Source organism: Manis javanica, chromosome 7 (assembly GCF_040802235.1).
Source record: "Manis javanica isolate MJ-LG chromosome 7, MJ_LKY, whole genome shotgun sequence".
NCBI lineage: Eukaryota > Metazoa > Chordata > Mammalia > Pholidota > Manidae > Manis > Manis javanica.
Window position 1 is genome coordinate 32,592,507 of NC_133162.1, and position 17,689 is coordinate 32,610,195.

The 17,689-nt window shown below is 37.9% G+C and overlaps 1 protein-coding gene across 8 annotated transcripts in view; it reads right to left on the bottom strand.

Moving 5' to 3' along the window:
- TBC1D12 (TBC1 domain family member 12) overlaps positions 1-17,689 on the bottom strand; it is a 141,457-nt gene that overhangs the window by 46,703 nt on the left and 77,065 nt on the right. Inside the window, exon 1 of one of the 8 annotated variants that reach the window (XM_073240658.1) lies at positions 1,741-1,763. The exons of the other annotated variants lie outside the window; for them this stretch is intronic. The gene's annotated coding sequence lies outside the window, so the exon portion shown is untranslated. Of the gene's footprint in view, positions 1-1,740; positions 1,764-17,689 lie in introns of those variants that run through there. 8 annotated transcript variants of the gene reach the window in all.

A 17,689-nucleotide genomic window follows, 5' to 3' on the forward strand; every position in this document is an offset into this window, starting at 1 on the left:
TGGCTGCTTTCCTACCATAGCCTATAATTATTTATTTTTATATTATTATTATCTTTTCCAACTCAAAGACTACTTCTCCCTCCTGAATCGAACAGTTGTAAAACATGAACCAAAGATTCCATCCCTCTTAAAAATTTGATCATTTTGTTGAACCCCAATCTTATTTGAGATATTACTTAAAAAAAAGAAACAAGTTATGTTGCCTTAAGCACTTCCTACAGACTTTAGCTTATTTATGGTTCCTGCCACTATTTATACACTGTTTGTACTATTATTTTATAATTATCTTTAGTTCTGCATCTCCCCTTTCATCTACTAAATCTGTATTCTGTTAACCTGAGAGTTCCTTTGCATAACTGTATTGGATTTAGAGTCTTCTTTCTCAAATTATTTAGGACTATGTACACTCATTAACTCCTATCCCAAAGAATCATATAGCAATTTCAGTGTCAAAAGCCATGGGGTCACTCATTTGTTTTTCTCACTTGCAATTTTCTTTCCTAATATCTAGGATATTACATATAATTATGATCACTATTTCTTTTCTTCATTACAAACTCATATAAACAAATCCCCTTTTCTGATAATGCTTTTCTTATTAAAAATCATAGATGCTAGATACATAGGAGGTTTGTTATCTTTTAAATGGCATTTTGTTTTCCTACAATGTGACCTGGTCCCATTGCCAGACAGAATACAATGAATATTGTCCAATAAAGCATCTTCCATGCAAATAAATGCCAGAGCACAGACAGCAAAATAAAACTTCTAAACCAATATATTAATAACAACAATTAGTATTTACTGACATACTGTAGCATGTTTTAAACATTTAACACATTTAATCCTTGATAAACCCTGTGAGGCACCCAATTCATAGCAGAGAAAACTGAGGCACAAAGATATGCAGTCGTGGTGGAGCCAAGATGGCGGCGTGAGTAGGACAGTGGGAATCTCCTCCCAAAAACATATATATTTTTGAAAATACAACAAATACAACTATCCCTAAAAGAGAGACCAGAAGACACAGGACAACAGCCAGACTACATCCACACCTGCGAGAACCCAGCGCCTGGTGAAAGGGGTAAGATACAAGTCGCAGCCCGGCAGGACCCGAGTACCTCTCACCCCAGCTCCTGGTGGGAGGAGAGGAGTCGGAGCGGGGAGGGAGAGGGAGCCCAGGACTGCTAAACACCCAGCCCTAGTGATCTGCACCAGAGCGCAGACACACAGTGCATGCGTGGGGTGCTGGAAACTAGGGAAGCAGGACAGGAAGACCTGTGAGCAGGTCCTGAAGGGGGAGCCCCTGGGACAAAGAAAAGCGAGTGCTTTTTGAAAGTCTTAAAGGGATAGGGACCCCACAGCTGGATGGAAGCATCCCAGGTCACAGTCCAGCAGCAGGAAATTCCAGGGAACTCTGGGCGCACTAACCCCCTGGGCAACAGCTCCGAGACCCCTCACGGAGTACCCCTCCAGGGCCCCACCATAGCAGAGTAGCAGCCTGAGGCTGGCCACACCCACAGCAAGGGAGCTTCCTCCATACCGGCTGGGCAAGATACAGAGACCCAATCTACATGCAATTGCCTAACACAAGCCACTAGGGGTTGCAGTTATCCCAGTAAAGAAATGCCAGGAGCAAGTGGAAAGTCTTGACTCTCCCAGCTAACAGACAAGTCAATAGCACACCACGGCACCTAACAACATGTAAAGGCAAAAAAATTTGATCCAGACAAGACTAACCCAGACAGCTTCGATATCTTCTACATCTTCCCCTGAGAAGGAACGTGGGGAGATAGATTTAACCAGTCTTCCTGAAAAAGAATTCAAAACAAAAGTCATAACCATGCTGATGGACTTGTAGAGAAATATGCAAGAACGAAGGCGAGAGAATACAGAAATAAAACAATCTCTGGAAGGACTTCCAAACAGAACGGACAGGATGCAAGAGACCATTAATGGACTAGAAAACAGAGAACAGGAATGCAGAGAAGCTGAAGCAGAGAGAGATAAAAGGATCTCCAGGAATGAAAGAATTCTAAGAGAACTGTGTGACCAATCAAAATGGAACAATATCTGCATTATAGGGGTACCAGAAGAAGAAGAAGAGAGAAAAAGGGATTGAAAGTGTCTTTGAAGAAATAATTGCTGAAAACTTCCCCAAACTAGGGGAGGAAACGGCCACAGAGGTACACAGAACTCCCATGACAAGGGATCCAAGGAGGGCAATACCAAGACACATAATAATTAAAATGGCAAAGATCAAAGACAAGGACAAAGTAGTAAAGGCAGCCAGAGAGGGAAAAAAAGGTCACCTACAAAGGAAAACCCATCAGGCTATCATCAGACTTCTCAACAGAAACCCTACAGAACAGAAGAGAATGGCATGATATACTTAATGCAATGAAACAGAAGGGCCTCGAACCAAGAATACTGTATTCAGCACGATTATCACTTAAATATGAAGGAGGGATTAAACAATTCCCAGACAAGCAAAAGTTGAGGGAATTTGCCTCCCACAAACCACCTCTACAGGGCATCTTACAGAGACTGCTCTAGATGGGAGCACTCCTAAAAAGAGCACAGAACAAAACACCCAACATATGAAGAAGGGAGGAGAAGGAGTAAGAAGGGAGAGAAATAAAGAATCATCAGACTGTGTTTATAATAGCTCAATAAGCGAGTTAAGTTAGACAATAAGATTGTAAAGAACCTAACCTTGAACCTTTGGTAACCACAAACTTAAAGCCTGAAATGGCAATAAGTTCAATAATCACCCTAAATGTAAATGGACTTAATGCACCAATCAAAAGACACAGAGTAATAGAATGGATAAAAGAGCAAGACCCATCCATATGCTGCTTACAAGAGACTCAACTCAAACCCAAAGACATGCACAGACTTAAACTGAAGGGATGGAAAAAGATATTTCATGCAAACAACAGAGAGAAAAAAGCAGGTGTTGCAATACTAGTATAAGACAAAATAGACTTCAAAATAAAGAAAGAAACAAGAGATAAAGAAGGACATTACATAATGACAAAGGGCTCAGTCCAACAAGAGGATATAACCATTATAAACATATATGCACCCAATACAGGAGCACCAACATATGTGAAACAAATACTAACAGAATTAAAGGAGGAAATAGAATTCAATGCATTCATTATGGGAGACTTCAACACACCACTCACCCCAAAGGACAGATCCACCAGACAGAAAATAAGTAAGGACGCAGAGGCACTGAACAACACACTACAACAGAAAGACCTAATAAACACCTACAGAACTCTACATCCAAAAGCAACAGGATACACATTCTTCTCTAGTGCACATGGAACATTCTCCAGAAGAGACCACATACTAGGCCACAAAAAGAGCCTCAGTAAATTCCAAAAGACTGAAATCCGACCAACCAACTCTTCAGGCCACAAAGGAATAAAACTAGAAATAAATTGTACAAAGAAAGCAAAAAGGCTCACAAACACACGGAGGCTTAACAACATGCTCCTAAATAATCAATGGATCGATGACCAAATTAAAATGCAGATCCAGCAATATATGGAAACAAACGACAACAACAACACAAAGCCCCAACTACTGTGGGATACAGCAAAAGCAGTCTTAAGAGGAAAGTATATAGCAATTCAGGCATATTTAAAGAAAGAAGAACAATCCCAAATGAATGGTTTAATGTCACAATTATAGAAATTAGAAAAAGAAGAACAAATGTGGCCTAAGGTCACCAGAAGGAGGGACATAATAAAGATCAGAGAAGAAATAAATAAAATTGAGAAGAATAAAACAATAGCAAAAAACAATGAAACCAAGAGCTGGTTCTTTGAGAAAATAAACAAAATAGATAAGCCTCTAGCCAGACTTATTAGAGGAAAAGAGAATCAACACACATCAACAGAATCAGAAATGAGAAAGGAAAAATCACAACGGACCCCACAGAAATACAAAGAATTCTTAGAGAGTACTATGAAAACCTATATGCTAACAAGCTGGGAAACCTAGGAGAAATGGACAACTTCCTAGAAAATACAACCTTCCAAGACTGACCAAGGAAGAAACAGAAAATCTAAACAGACCAATTACCAGCAATGAAATTGAAGCGGTAATCAAAAAACTACCAAAGAACAAAACCCCCAGGCCAGATAGATTTACCTCGGAATTTTATCAGACATACAGAGAAGACATAATACCCATTCTCCTTAAAGTTTTCCAAAAAATAGAAGAGGAGAGAATACTCCCAAAGTCATTCTATGAAGCCAACATCACCCTAATACCAAAACCAGGCAAAGACCCCACCAAAAACGAAAACTACAGACCAATATCCCTGATGAACGTAGATGCAAAAATACTCAACAAAGTATTAGCAAACCAAATTCAAAAATACATCAAAAGGATCATACACCATGACCAAGTGGGATTCATCCCAGGGATGCAAGGATGGTACAACATTCGAAAATCCATCAACATCATCCACCACAACAACAAAAAGAAGGACAAAAACCACATGATCATATCCATAGATGCTGAAAAAGCATTCGACAAAATTCAACATCCATTCATGATAAAAACTCTCAACAAAATGGGTATAGAGGGCAAGTACCTCAACATAATAAAGGCCATATATGATAAACCCACAGCCAACATCATACTGAACAGCGAGAAGCTGAAAGCTTTTCCTCTGCGATCGGGAACAAGACAGGGATGTCCACTCTCCCCACTGTTATTTAACATAGTACTGGAGGTCCTAGCCACAGCAATGAGATAAAACAAAGAAATACAAGGAATCCAGATTGGTAAAGAAGAAGTTAAACTGTCACTATTTGCAGATGACATGATATTGTACATAAGAAACCCTAAAGACTCCACTCCAAAATACTAGAGCTAATACCGGAATTCAGCAAAGTTGCAGGATACAAAATTAACACACAGAAATCTGTGGCTTTCCTATACACTAACAATAAACTAAAAGAAAGAGAAATCAGGGAGACATTTCCATTCACAATAGCATCAAAAAGAATAAAATACCTAGGAATAAACCTTACCAAGGAAGTGAAAGACCTATACCCTGAAAACTGTAAGACACTCTTAAAAGAAATTAAAGAGGTCACTAACAAATGGAAACTCATCCCAAGCTCCTGGCTAGGAAGAATTAATATCGTCAAAATGGCCATCCTGCCCAAAGCAATATACAGATTTGATGCAATCCCTATCAAACTACCAATAGCATTCTTCAATGAACTGGAACAAATAGTTCAAAAATTCATATGGAAACACCAAAGACCCCAAATAGCTAAAGAAATCCTGAGAAGGAAGAATAAAGTTGGGGGGATCTCACTCCCCAACTTCAAGCTCTACTACAAAGCCACAGTAATCAAGACAATTTGGTACTGGCACAAGAACAGAGCCACAGACCAATGGAACAGAATAGAGACTCCAAACATTAACCCAAACATATATGGTCAACTAATATTTGATAAAGAGGCCATGGACATACAATGGGGAAATGACAGTCTCTTCAACAGATGGTGCTGGCAAAACTGGACAGCTACATGTAAGAGAATAAAACTGGATCACTGTCTAATCCCATACACAAAAGTAAATTCGAAATGAATCAAAGACTTGAATGTAAGTCATGAAACCATAAAACTCTTAGAAAAAAACATAGGCAAAAATCTCTTGGACATAAACATGAGTGACCTCTTCTTGAACTTATCTCCCCAGGCAAGGGAAACAAAAGCAAAAATGAACAAATGGGACTATATCAAGCTGAAAAGCTTCTGTACAGCAAAGGACAGCACCAATAGAACAAAAAGGCATCCTACAGTATGGGAGAATATATTCATAAATGACAGATCCGATAAAGGGTTGACATCCAAAATATATAAAGAGCTCATGCACTTCAACAAAGAAAAAGCAAATAACCAAATAAAAAAAATGGGCAGAGGAGATGAGCAGACAGTTCTCTAAAGAAGAAATTCAGATGGCCAACAGACACATGAAAAGATGCTCCACACCGCTTGTCATCAGAGAAATGCAAATTAAAACCACAATGAGATACCACCTCACACTAGTAAGGATGGCTACCATCCAGAAGACAAACAACAACAAATGTTGGCGAGGTTGTGGAGAAAGGGGAACCCTCCTACACTGCTGGTGGGAATGTAAATTAGTTCAACCATTGTGGAAAGCAGTATGGAGGTTCCTCAAAATGCTCAAAATGGAAATACCATTTGACCCAGGAATTCCACTTCTAGGAATTTACCCCAAGAATGCAGCACTCCACGTTGAAAAAGACAGATGCATCCCTATGTTTATCGCTGCACTATTTACAATAGCCAAGATATGGAAGCAACCTAAATGTCCATCAGTAGATGAATGGATAAAGAAGATGTGGTACATATACACAATGGAATATTACTCAGCCATAAGAAAAAAACAGATCCTACCATTCGCAACAACATGGATGGAGCTAGAGGGTATTATGCTCAGTGAAATAAGCCAGGTGGAGAAAGACAAGTACCAAATGATTTCACTCACATGTGGAGTATAAGAACAAAAGAAAACTGAAGGAACAAAACAGCAGCAGAAGCACAGAACCCAAGAATGGACTAACATTGACCAAAGGGAAAGGGACTGGGAAAGATGGGTGGGAAGGGAGAGATAAGGGTGGGAAAAAAAGAAAGGGGGCATTACGATTAACATGTATAGTGGGGGGGGGGGGGACGGGGAAGGCTTTGCAACACAGAGAAGGCAAGTAGTGATTTTACAGCATCTTACTATGTTGATGGACAGTGACTGTGAACGGGGATGTGGGGGGGACTTGGTGAAGGGGGGAGCCTAGTAAACATAATGTCCTTCATGTAATTGTAGATTAATGATACCAAAATAAAATTAAGAAAAGATATGCAGTCACTTACTGAATGTTATAAATGAAAGGCAGTGTTAACTTCAGAGCCTTGCCTTTTAGTGACTGTTATCATACTATATTAACAGTCAAGTAGCTATCTATGACAATTTAAAAGAATGAGATTGATAAAATCATGAAGTGAGAGGGTGGTGAAGAACTTTAAAATGGGTAATCAGGTTGACAATACCTCAGTCAATGATCCATCTAAACATCACAAGAAAATAACACCAGATAGTATGTATTTTCTCCTATGATGCAATATGAAGTACATAGCACTATTTATGAAATGTGCTTGCCAAAAGAAAAACTTAACTTAAATATGATTAAGCCTGTAGAGTTGTGCTCTCCAGTATGTGCACTCCATTGAGAAAGCTCCAGAAATATGCATAGGAATCTCTGGACTCTTTAGCTGAATACTAAACTGCACATGTGTAAGGCAAAACACTACAAGGCTCGGCAAAAACAACTTCTGGGGAAAGAACAGCGATAAGTAAAACAGTTCCAGAATTCAGGACTGAGAAGCATCCCCACTAACAAGAATAGAAAGTCATCACTGCATGCACAGGACATTCAGGACAGACCTGAACATTTACACTCATTGGAAACTATGCAAGTCAAGACAATGGAAAAATCTTTAAAATGCTGAAAGAAAAAAATAAAATAAAACAATGGGTTAAAAAAAAGCTGTTGACTTAGAATCTTATACCAAAAGAAAATATCTTTCAAAAATGAAAGCACAATAACAATTTGTTCGGACAAGCAAAAGCTGAGAGAATGTTTTCAGGATAAATATGAAAGACATTTTAGAAAAGACATAAATAAAAGATAAAAGTAAAAAACTTATTTAAATAAAACTTTAAAAAGATACCTGACTACTTAAAGCAAAAATAATACCAATGCACTGAGAGGTTTCTAGCTCAAAAATCAGAAGGGAAAGAATAGTAGTATATTGTTATGTTATTACACTGTACTCAAAACAGTATAACATTATGTGAGGGTACACTGATAAATTAAATACACAGATCATAAGCCCTACTACAGTGGTTCTCAATGTTGTCCCAGATGCTTTCATGGGGTTTGTAAAGTCAGAACTGTTTGCATATTAGCCCTAACAGTTTGTCAATGTATTGACATTAGCACTAATGGCACTAAAACCCTAGCACAAATCAAAGCAATGGCACCACTGTACTACCAAATCACAAACTGTACTCTTCATGACATGGTACTCAGTTAAAAAAAAAGGTATGTGTCAGGGGTGGGGTGGGAGGGTGTTGCCCAGTTTCACTTAAGAACATCTATAATGAAACAGTAAAATTTATCAATTAAATCTTGACCTCTGAGTAAACATCTCTCTAATATTCTATGTGATAAAAGGAGTACACCTAAGTAACTTCTGCTGCACACTAAAATACAATGGTTATCCAGAGGAAAAGTGTAAGTGCTATTATTTGAGTAGTGAACTAGGCAACCCCCCCTTTATCATGAACACTATTAAAAGACAAGTGAGAGCAAACTATAGTTATTCAGACTTGAGTATCTGGCAGACATTTTCTCATACTTGTACAAAGTGGCCACTTCATTTCCATGGTATTCCTGCCTAAAAAAACAACCCGTCAAGTCATTAGAAAATCATTAGAAAAATCCAAATTGAGGATGTGACATAGTATGAAATGTTATGTATGGTCTCTTGTTTACTGACATACAGCTCCCTAAAATGATCTTCAAAATCTTTTTGTATGCTAATGAGATGAATGGTAGCTGAAGTTTCCTGAATGTCCTCAGAATGAGAGCAGGTTGCCAGGGTGACCAAACATGTGATTAGAGGGTTGGATCATTCAGCCCCACCCCCTGATGTCTGGAGAGGGGAGAGATACTGGAGGTTGAGTTAATCACTAAAGACCAATGATTCAATCAATTCTGCCTGCATAAGGCATAAAAAACTAACTGAAAATGTTGAGAGTGCTTCTCTTAATGCGGCAAACACATTAAAGTGCCAATCGGGTGATGGAGAGGTCATGAAGGTTCCATGCCCCTTCCCATATATCTTGCTCTATGCATCTCTCCACCTAGTTGTTCATGAGTTGTATTCTCTATAATAAACTGGTAATCTGGTAAGTAAACTGTTTTTCTGAGTTCTGTGAGTCATTCTAACAAATTGTCAAAGCCAAGTAGGGGGTCTAGGAATCTCTAATTTATAGCCAGTTGGCTAGAAGTTCAGGACTTGCAACTGGCATTTGAAGTGGGGGGTAGTCTTGTATGACTATGCCCTTAATCTGTGCTATCTGATGCTAACTCCAGGTAAACAGTGTCAGAATTGAACTGAATTGTAGGATACCCAGCTGGTGTCAAAGAACTGGTCAGTGTTGGGAGAGAACCCTACATGGTTGTCAGAAATATTGAGGGTAGAGAAGAAGTAAAGTTTTTCCTTTAAGGAACATTCTGGAAAATACCTGACCAGTACTCCTCAAAAGTGTCAGGGTCATAAAAACAAGAAAAGATGCAAAACTGCCAAAGACCACACACAAAAAGAAATGTGATAACAAAATACAATGTGGTATTCTGGATTGGATTCTGAGACAGGAAAAGGATGTTAGAAGAACTGATGAAATCCAAATGAAGTCTAGAGTTTAGTTAATAGTAGTGTACCAATGCTGGTTTCTTAGTTTTGACAAATGTCCAGAGTAATACGATATGTTAATATTAGAGAGAAATTGAGTGAGGAGTATACAAGAACTCCTGTATTTTCTTCTCAACCTTTTTATAAATCTAAAGTTATTCCAACATAAAAAGGGTTATCAAAACAAAGTATGACTGAGCCAGTGATTTCAAGGAAGTAACTGAAGGTAATTGTTGACAGTAATAAAAGTCAAACCTTTTAAGTGAAAATTAAAGTTCTGCAAAATTTGTAAATGCCACCATATGTCTGAGTTTCCAACATGTAATATTTTCAAATGAAATCAGTGGTGATATAACTATAATTTTTTGATACTGTATAATGAAATGTTACATATGGATGATCTGCTTGTAACGATGAACCAGTATTTTCCAAATGATCAATGCATGATATTACACAATCATGCATGGATAAAAACACCCATTCAAAGTGAAAGAAGATCCAATGGATTTTAATATAACAAGAGTTATATATGGTTTTAGAATGCACAATATAACTTACCTTTAAGAAACTACCACTTGATGAGTTTTGGAGTGGTATCAAAGAAAAATATCCACAATTATTTGAAAAGGGTATTAAAATGTTCTTCCTTTTACTATCTACATATCTGTAGGAGGTCAAATTTTCTTCACTTACTTAAACTAAAACAACATGTAGCAAGAAACTGAATACAGGAGTAGATGTGACAATCTAACCTTCTTTTATTAAGCCAGACATTAAAGAAATGTGCAAAAATTGAAAACAATGTTACTTTTCCCATCAGTTGTTTTTTAAAATAGCTTTTAAAGAATTACATAAATGTTACTTGTGTTAATGTGTAATGATTTTACTATTGTTATTTTTAAATGAATTAATAAATCAACATTTCAGTTTTAATTTAAGGTATAGTAATAACTGATAATCATTGTAAACAAAAACTCTTTGAGGTCCTTAATAACTAAGAACCCAAAGGAGTTGTGAAAGTAAAATGTTTGGGAACTACTGGCCAAGAGCAACCATGAAAAACTAAATTAAAGGTATATCTTTTAGGCTAACAGTAGAAATAAAATGGAGAACTAAAAACACTCATTAATCCAAAAGAAAGCAGGAAAAGAGAAAAAAAAAGGTAAAACAAAAACAAAGACCAGAAAGGACAATTTGAAAAGGAACAGCAAGACAGTACAATTAAACCAAGTTAAAGCAATAATTGATATTAAATGACACTCCATTCAAAAAACCAATGGTTTCATATTGCAACCAAGAGACCCAAATATAGTGTATACAAGAAATCCTCTTTAAACATAAAGATTGCTAAAAGTAAAAGGACAGAAAAACAAATAGGCCAACACTAACTGTAAGCAAGCTGCACAGCTAATGTCAGACAGAATATCAAATTAAGAACTATTACTAGAGCAAAAAGACATTTCAATAATGGTAAAGAGGTTAATCCATCAAAAAGACTAAAAACAAAGCTTCAAAACACATGAAGTAAAAAGAACTGAAATAGCCAAGTAGATAACAGTAGAGATTTTATTACTCTCAGTAACTCATAAAACAAGTAGATGGAAAATCAGCAAAACTATACAAGGCTTTTAACAACATTATAATCTAACATGATGTATTTGACATTTATGCAACACTCGCCCAACATCTACAAATACACATTATTTTCAAGTGCACAAGGAATATTCACTTTTGACTCTGGGGTATAAACCTCAAATTAAAAGACAGAAATTGCATAATGTAAATTATTGTATGATCATAACAAAATTAAATTGGAAATCATTTATAGAAACATATCTGGAAAATCCTAAAATACATGAAAATTATAACAACACACTTCTAAACAACCATGAAATAAAATAAGTAAAATAAAAAACAAAAGAAAAGAGAAAATATTGGGATTGAATGAAAATGAAAACACTGAAACTTATGGAATGTGGCAAATGTAAGGCTATAGGGATATTTATGATTTAATATACTTACATTAAAAAGATGAATGGTGGGGAAGGAGCCAAGATGGCAGCATGAGTAGGGCAGTGGAAATCTCCTCTCAAAACCATATATATTTTTGAAAATACAACAAACACAACTATGCCTAAAACAGAGACCAGAAGATACAGTACAACAGCCAGGCTACATCTACATCTGCAAGAACTCAGCATCTCATGAAGGGGGTAAGATACAAAGCCGTGACCCGGTGGGACGTGAGCACTCCCCCCACCCTAGCTCACCGGCAGGAGGAAAGGAGTCAGAGTGGGGAGGGAGTGGAAGCATAAGACTGCTAAACAACCAGCCCTAGTAATCTGCACTGGGAGCACAGACACACATTGCATGGTGTGCTGGATATTAGAGAAACAGAAAAGTAAAATCTGTGAGCAGACCCCCCCACAGCCGTCTCCCCTGGGACAAAATGAAAGCAAGTTCTTTTTGAAAGTCTTAAAGAGACAGGGGCTTCACAGCTGGATGGAATTGTCCAAGCACACTCAGCCTAGCAGGCTGGGAATCCTGAGGAACTTCAGGCACCCCAACGCCTGGGTGGCAACGCAGCTTTGTAGCCCCTCACAGCGATAAGCAGCTTGGCCTTCGTGCCCCTGGCTTGGCACTGCCTGCCACAGTGGCAGAGCAGCTGGAGAGCAGCCTCGCCCACAGCAGCCACCCAGAGTCTCCTCCTAGCACGCAGCTTCCCGGGCGAGACCCAGAGGCTGCCCCCAGTGCGAAGCTACCTAGCACAGACAGAGGAGGCCAGAGCAGGGCATGAAGGGGCGCCATTCTTGATGGAGAGCGCACCCGGTGCGCATGCCTCTCCCTGCAGGACTCTGCCACCCACGGAAGCTCAGGAAATTGACCCGGAGGCTGCTCCCAGTATGTGGGTAACCAACACAGGCAGTGGAGAAGGGCAAGGTGACCAGCAAGCAGGTAGGGACTTCATTCTCCCAGGTGACACATGTGTCACCTGCCTATGACTACCTCTATTGCCATGAAAAGGGAGTAGAATTTGCTCCAGTCAAGAATCACCCAGACAACCCCCGAGAGAGGGACTGGGGAAATAGAAATAACCAATATACATGAAACAGAATTCAAAATAAAGGTCATAACCATGCTGATGGACCTGCAGAGAAATATGCAAGAGCTAAGGGATGATGTCAGGAGGGAGATTACAGAAATAAAACAATCTCTGGAAGGACTTAAGAGCGGACTGGATGAGGTACAAGAGACTGTTAATGGAACAGAAATCAGAGAATAGGAATACAGAGAAGCTGAGGCAGAGAGAGATAAAAGGATCTCCAGGAATGAAAGAATATTAAGAGAACTGTGTGACCAATCCAAATGGAACAATATTTGCATAATAAGGGTACCAGAAGAAGAAGAAGAGAGAAAAAAGGATAAAAAGTATCTTTGAAGAAATAATTGCTGAAAACTTCCCTAAACTGGGGGAGGAAACAGTCTCTGAGACCATGGAAGCCCACAGAACTCTCAAGACAAGGTACCCAAGGAGGACAACACCAAGACATATAATAATTAAAATGGCAAAGATCAAAGAAAAGGACAGAGTATTAAAGGCAGAGAGAAAGAGAAAAAGATTACCTACAAAGGAAAACCCATCAGGCTATCCTCAGACTTCTCAACAGAAACCTTACAGGCCAGAAGAGAATGGCATGATTTATTTAATGCAATGAAACAGAAGGGCCTTGAACCAAGAATACTGTATCCAGCACAATTATCATTTAAATTTGAAGGAGGGATTAAACAATTCCCAGACAAACAAAAAGTTGAGGGAATTTGCCTCCCACAAACCACCTCTACAGGATATTTTAAAGGGACTAATGTAGATGGAACTACTCCTAAGGCTAAATAGATGTCACCACAGAAAATAAAACCACAGCTTTAAAGAAAGCAGACCAACCAAATACTAACTGAAGGCAAAAATAAAATCAACTCTTCCGAAAACCAGTCAAAGGAAACACAAGAGAGTACAGAATAAAACACCTAACATATAAAGAATGGAGGAGGAGGAATAAGAAGGGAGACAAATAAAGAATCATCACACTGTGTTTATAATAGCTTAATAAGTGAGTTAAGTTAGATGATTAGATAGTAAAAAGCTACCCTTGAACCTTTGGTAACCATGAATCTAAAGCCTGCAACGGCAATAAGTACATATCTTTCAATAATTACCCAGAATGTAAATGGACTGAATGCACCAATCAAAAGACACAGAATAACAGAATGGATAAAAAAGCAAGATCCATCTCTATGCTGCTTACAAGAGACACACTTCAAATCGAAAGACATACACAGACTAAAAGAGAAGGGATGGAAAAAGATATTTCATGTAAACAATAGGGAGAAAAAAGCAGGTGTATCACTACTGGTATCAGACAAAATGACTTCAACACAAAAAAAGTAACAAGACATAAAGAAGGACATCAAATAATGATAAAGGCGTGAGTCCAACAAGAGGATGTAACCATTATAAACATATATACACCCAATACAGGAGCACTGACATAAATGAAACAAATACTAACAGAGTTAAAGGAGGAAATAGAATGCAATGCATTCATTTTAGGAGACTTCAACACACCACTCACTCAAAAGGGCAGGTCCACGAGACAGAAAATAAGGACACAGAGGCCCTGAACAACACACTAGAACAGATGGACCCAACAGACGTCTACAGAACTCTACCCCCAAAAGGAGCAGGATATACATTCTTCTCAAGTGCATATGGAACACTTTCCAGAATAGATCACATACTAGGCCACAAAGAGTCTCAGTAAATTCAAAAAGACTGAAATTCTACCAACCAACTTCTCAGACCACTAAGGCATAAAACTAGAAATAAATTGTACAAAGAAAACAAAAAGGCTCACAAACACATGGAGGCTTAACAACATGCTCCTAAATAATCAATGGATCAATGACCAAATTAAAATAGAGATTAAGCAATATTATGCAGACAAATGACAAAAACAACACAAAGCCCCAACTTCTGTGGGACACAGTGAAGGCAGTTCTAAGAGGAAAGTATATAGCAATCCAGGCCTATTTAAAGAAGGAAGAAAAATCCCAAATGAATAGTCTAAAGTCACAACTGCTGAAACTGGAAAAAGAAGAACAAATGAGGCCAAAAGTCAGCAGACGGAGGGATATAATAAAGATCAGAGAAGAAAAAAATAAAATTGGGAAGAACGAAACAATAGAAAAAAATCAATGAAAACAAGAGTTGGTTCTTTGAGAAAACAAGGAATATAGATAAACCCCTAGCCAGACTTATTAGGAGGAAAAGAGAATCTACACACACCAACAGAATCAGAAATGAGAAAGGAAAATTCATGACGGACACCACAGAAATGTAAAGAATTATTAGAGAATACTATGAAAATCTATCTTCTAACAAGCTGGAAAACCTAGAAGAAATGGACAACTTCTTAGAAAAATACAACCTTCCAAGACTGACCAAGGAAGAAACAGAAAATCTAAACAGACCAATTACCAGCAATGAAATTGAATCAGTAATCAAAAAACTACCTAAGAACAAAACCTCCAGGCCAGATGGATTCACTGCTGAATTTTATCAGACATATAGAGAAGATGTAATACCCATTCTCCTTTAAGTTTTCCAAAAAATAGAAGAGGAGGGAATACTTCCAACTCATTCTATGAAGCCAGCATCACTCTAATACCAAAAACAGGAAAAGACCCCACAAAAAAAAGAAATTTACAGACCAATATTCATGATGAACATAGATGCAAAAATACTCAACAAAACATTAGCAAACCAAATTCAAAAATATCTCAAGAGGATCATACACCATGATCAAGTGGGATTCATCTCAGGAATGAAAGGATGGTACAACATTTGAAAATCCATCAACATCATCCACTACATCAAAAAAATAAAGACAAAAACAACATGATCATCTCTAGAGATGATGAAAAAGCATTTGACAAAATTCAACATCCATTCATGATAAAAACTCTCAACAAAATGGGTATAGAGGGCAAGTACCTCAACATAATAAAGGCCATATATGACAAACCCAAAAGAAATCTGTTGCTTTCCTATACACTGATGATGAACTGGCAGAAAGAGAAATCAGGAAAACAATTTCATCATACTGAACAGCAAGAAGCTGAAAGCTTTTCCTCTAAGACTGGGAACAAGACAGGGATGTCCACTCTCTCCACTGTTATTCAACATACTACTGGAGGTCCTAGCCACAGCAATCAGACAAAACAAAGAAATACAAGGCATTCAGATTGGTAAAGAAGAAGTCAAACTGTTCCTGTTTGCAGATGAGATAATATTGTACATAAAAAACCCTAAAGAATCCACTACTAGAACTAATATCTGAATTCAGCAAAGTTACAGGATACAAAATTAATACACAGAAATCTGTTGCTTTCCTATACACTAATGATGAACTAGCAGAAAGAGAAATCAGGAAAAGAAGTCCATTCACAATTGCATCAAAAAGAATAAAATAACTAGGAATAAACCTAACCAAGGAAATTAAATACCTATACCCTGAAAACTACAAGACACTCTTAGGAGAAATTAAAGAGGACACTAACAAATGTAAAATCATTCCATGTTCTTGGCAAGGAAGATTTAATATTGTCAAAATGGCCATCCTGCCTAAAGCAATATACAGATTCAATGCAATGCCTATCAAAGTACCAACAGCATTCTTCAACAAACTGGAACAAATAGTTTTAAAATTCATATGGAACCACAAAAGACCCCGAATAGCCAAAGCAATCCTGAGAAGGAAGAATAAAGTGGGGGGGATCTTGCTCCCCAACTTCAAGCTCTACTACAAAGCCACAGTAATCAAGACAATTTGGTACTGGCACAAGAACAGACCCACAGACCAGTGGAACAGATTAGAGAGTACACATATTACCCCAAACATACATGGTCAATTAATATACGACAAAGGAGCCATGGACATACAATAGGGAAATGAAAGCGTCTTCAACAGCTGGTGTTGGGAAAACTGGACAGCTACATGGAAGAGAATGAAACTGGATCATTTTCTAACCTTACACACAAAAGTAAATTCGAAATGGATCAAAGACCTGAATGTAAGTCATGAAACCATAAAACTCTTAGAAAAAAACATAGGCAAAAATCTCTGGGACATAAACATGTGTGACTTCTTCATGAACATATCTCCTGAGCAAGGGAAACAAAAACAAAAATGAACAAATGGGACTATATCAAGCTGAAAAGCTTCTGTACAACAAAGGACAACACCAATAGAACAAAAAGGCATCCTACAGTATGGGAGAATATATTCATAAATGACAGATCCGATAAAGGGTTGACATCCAAAATATATAAAGAGCTCATGCACTTCAACAAACAAAAAGCAAATAATCCAATTAAAAAATGGGCACAGGATGTGAATAGAGATTTCTCCAAAGAAGAAATTCAGATGGCCAACAGACACATGAAAAGATGCTCCACATCGCTAACCATCAGAGAAATGCAAATTGAAACTACAATGAGATATCACCTCACACCAGTAAGGATCACCACCATCCAAAAGAAAAACAACAACAAATGTTGGCGAGGTTGTGGATAAAGGGAAGCCTCTTACACTGCTGTTGTGAATGTAATTTAGTTCAACTATTGTGGAAAGCAGTATAGAGGTTCCTCAAAACACTCAAAATAGAAATACCATTTGACCCAGGAATTCCACTCCTAGGAATTTACCCTAAGAATGCAGCAGCCCAGTTTGAAAAAGAAATAAGCACCCCTATGTTTATTGCAGCACTATTCACAATAACCAAGAAATGGAAGCAACCTAAGTGTCCATCAGTAGATGAATGGATAAAGAAGATGTGGTACATATACACAATGGAGTATTATTCAGCCATAAGAAAAAAACAGATCCTACCATTTGCAACAACATGGATGGAGCTGGAGGGTATTATGCTCAGTGAAATAAGCCAGGAGGAAAAAGACAAGTATCAAATGATTTCACTCATTTGTGGAGTTTAAGAACAAAGAAAAAAACTGAAGGAACAAAATGGCAGCAGACTCACAGAACCCAAGAATGGACTAACAGTTACAGGGAAAGGGACTGGGGAGGGTGGGT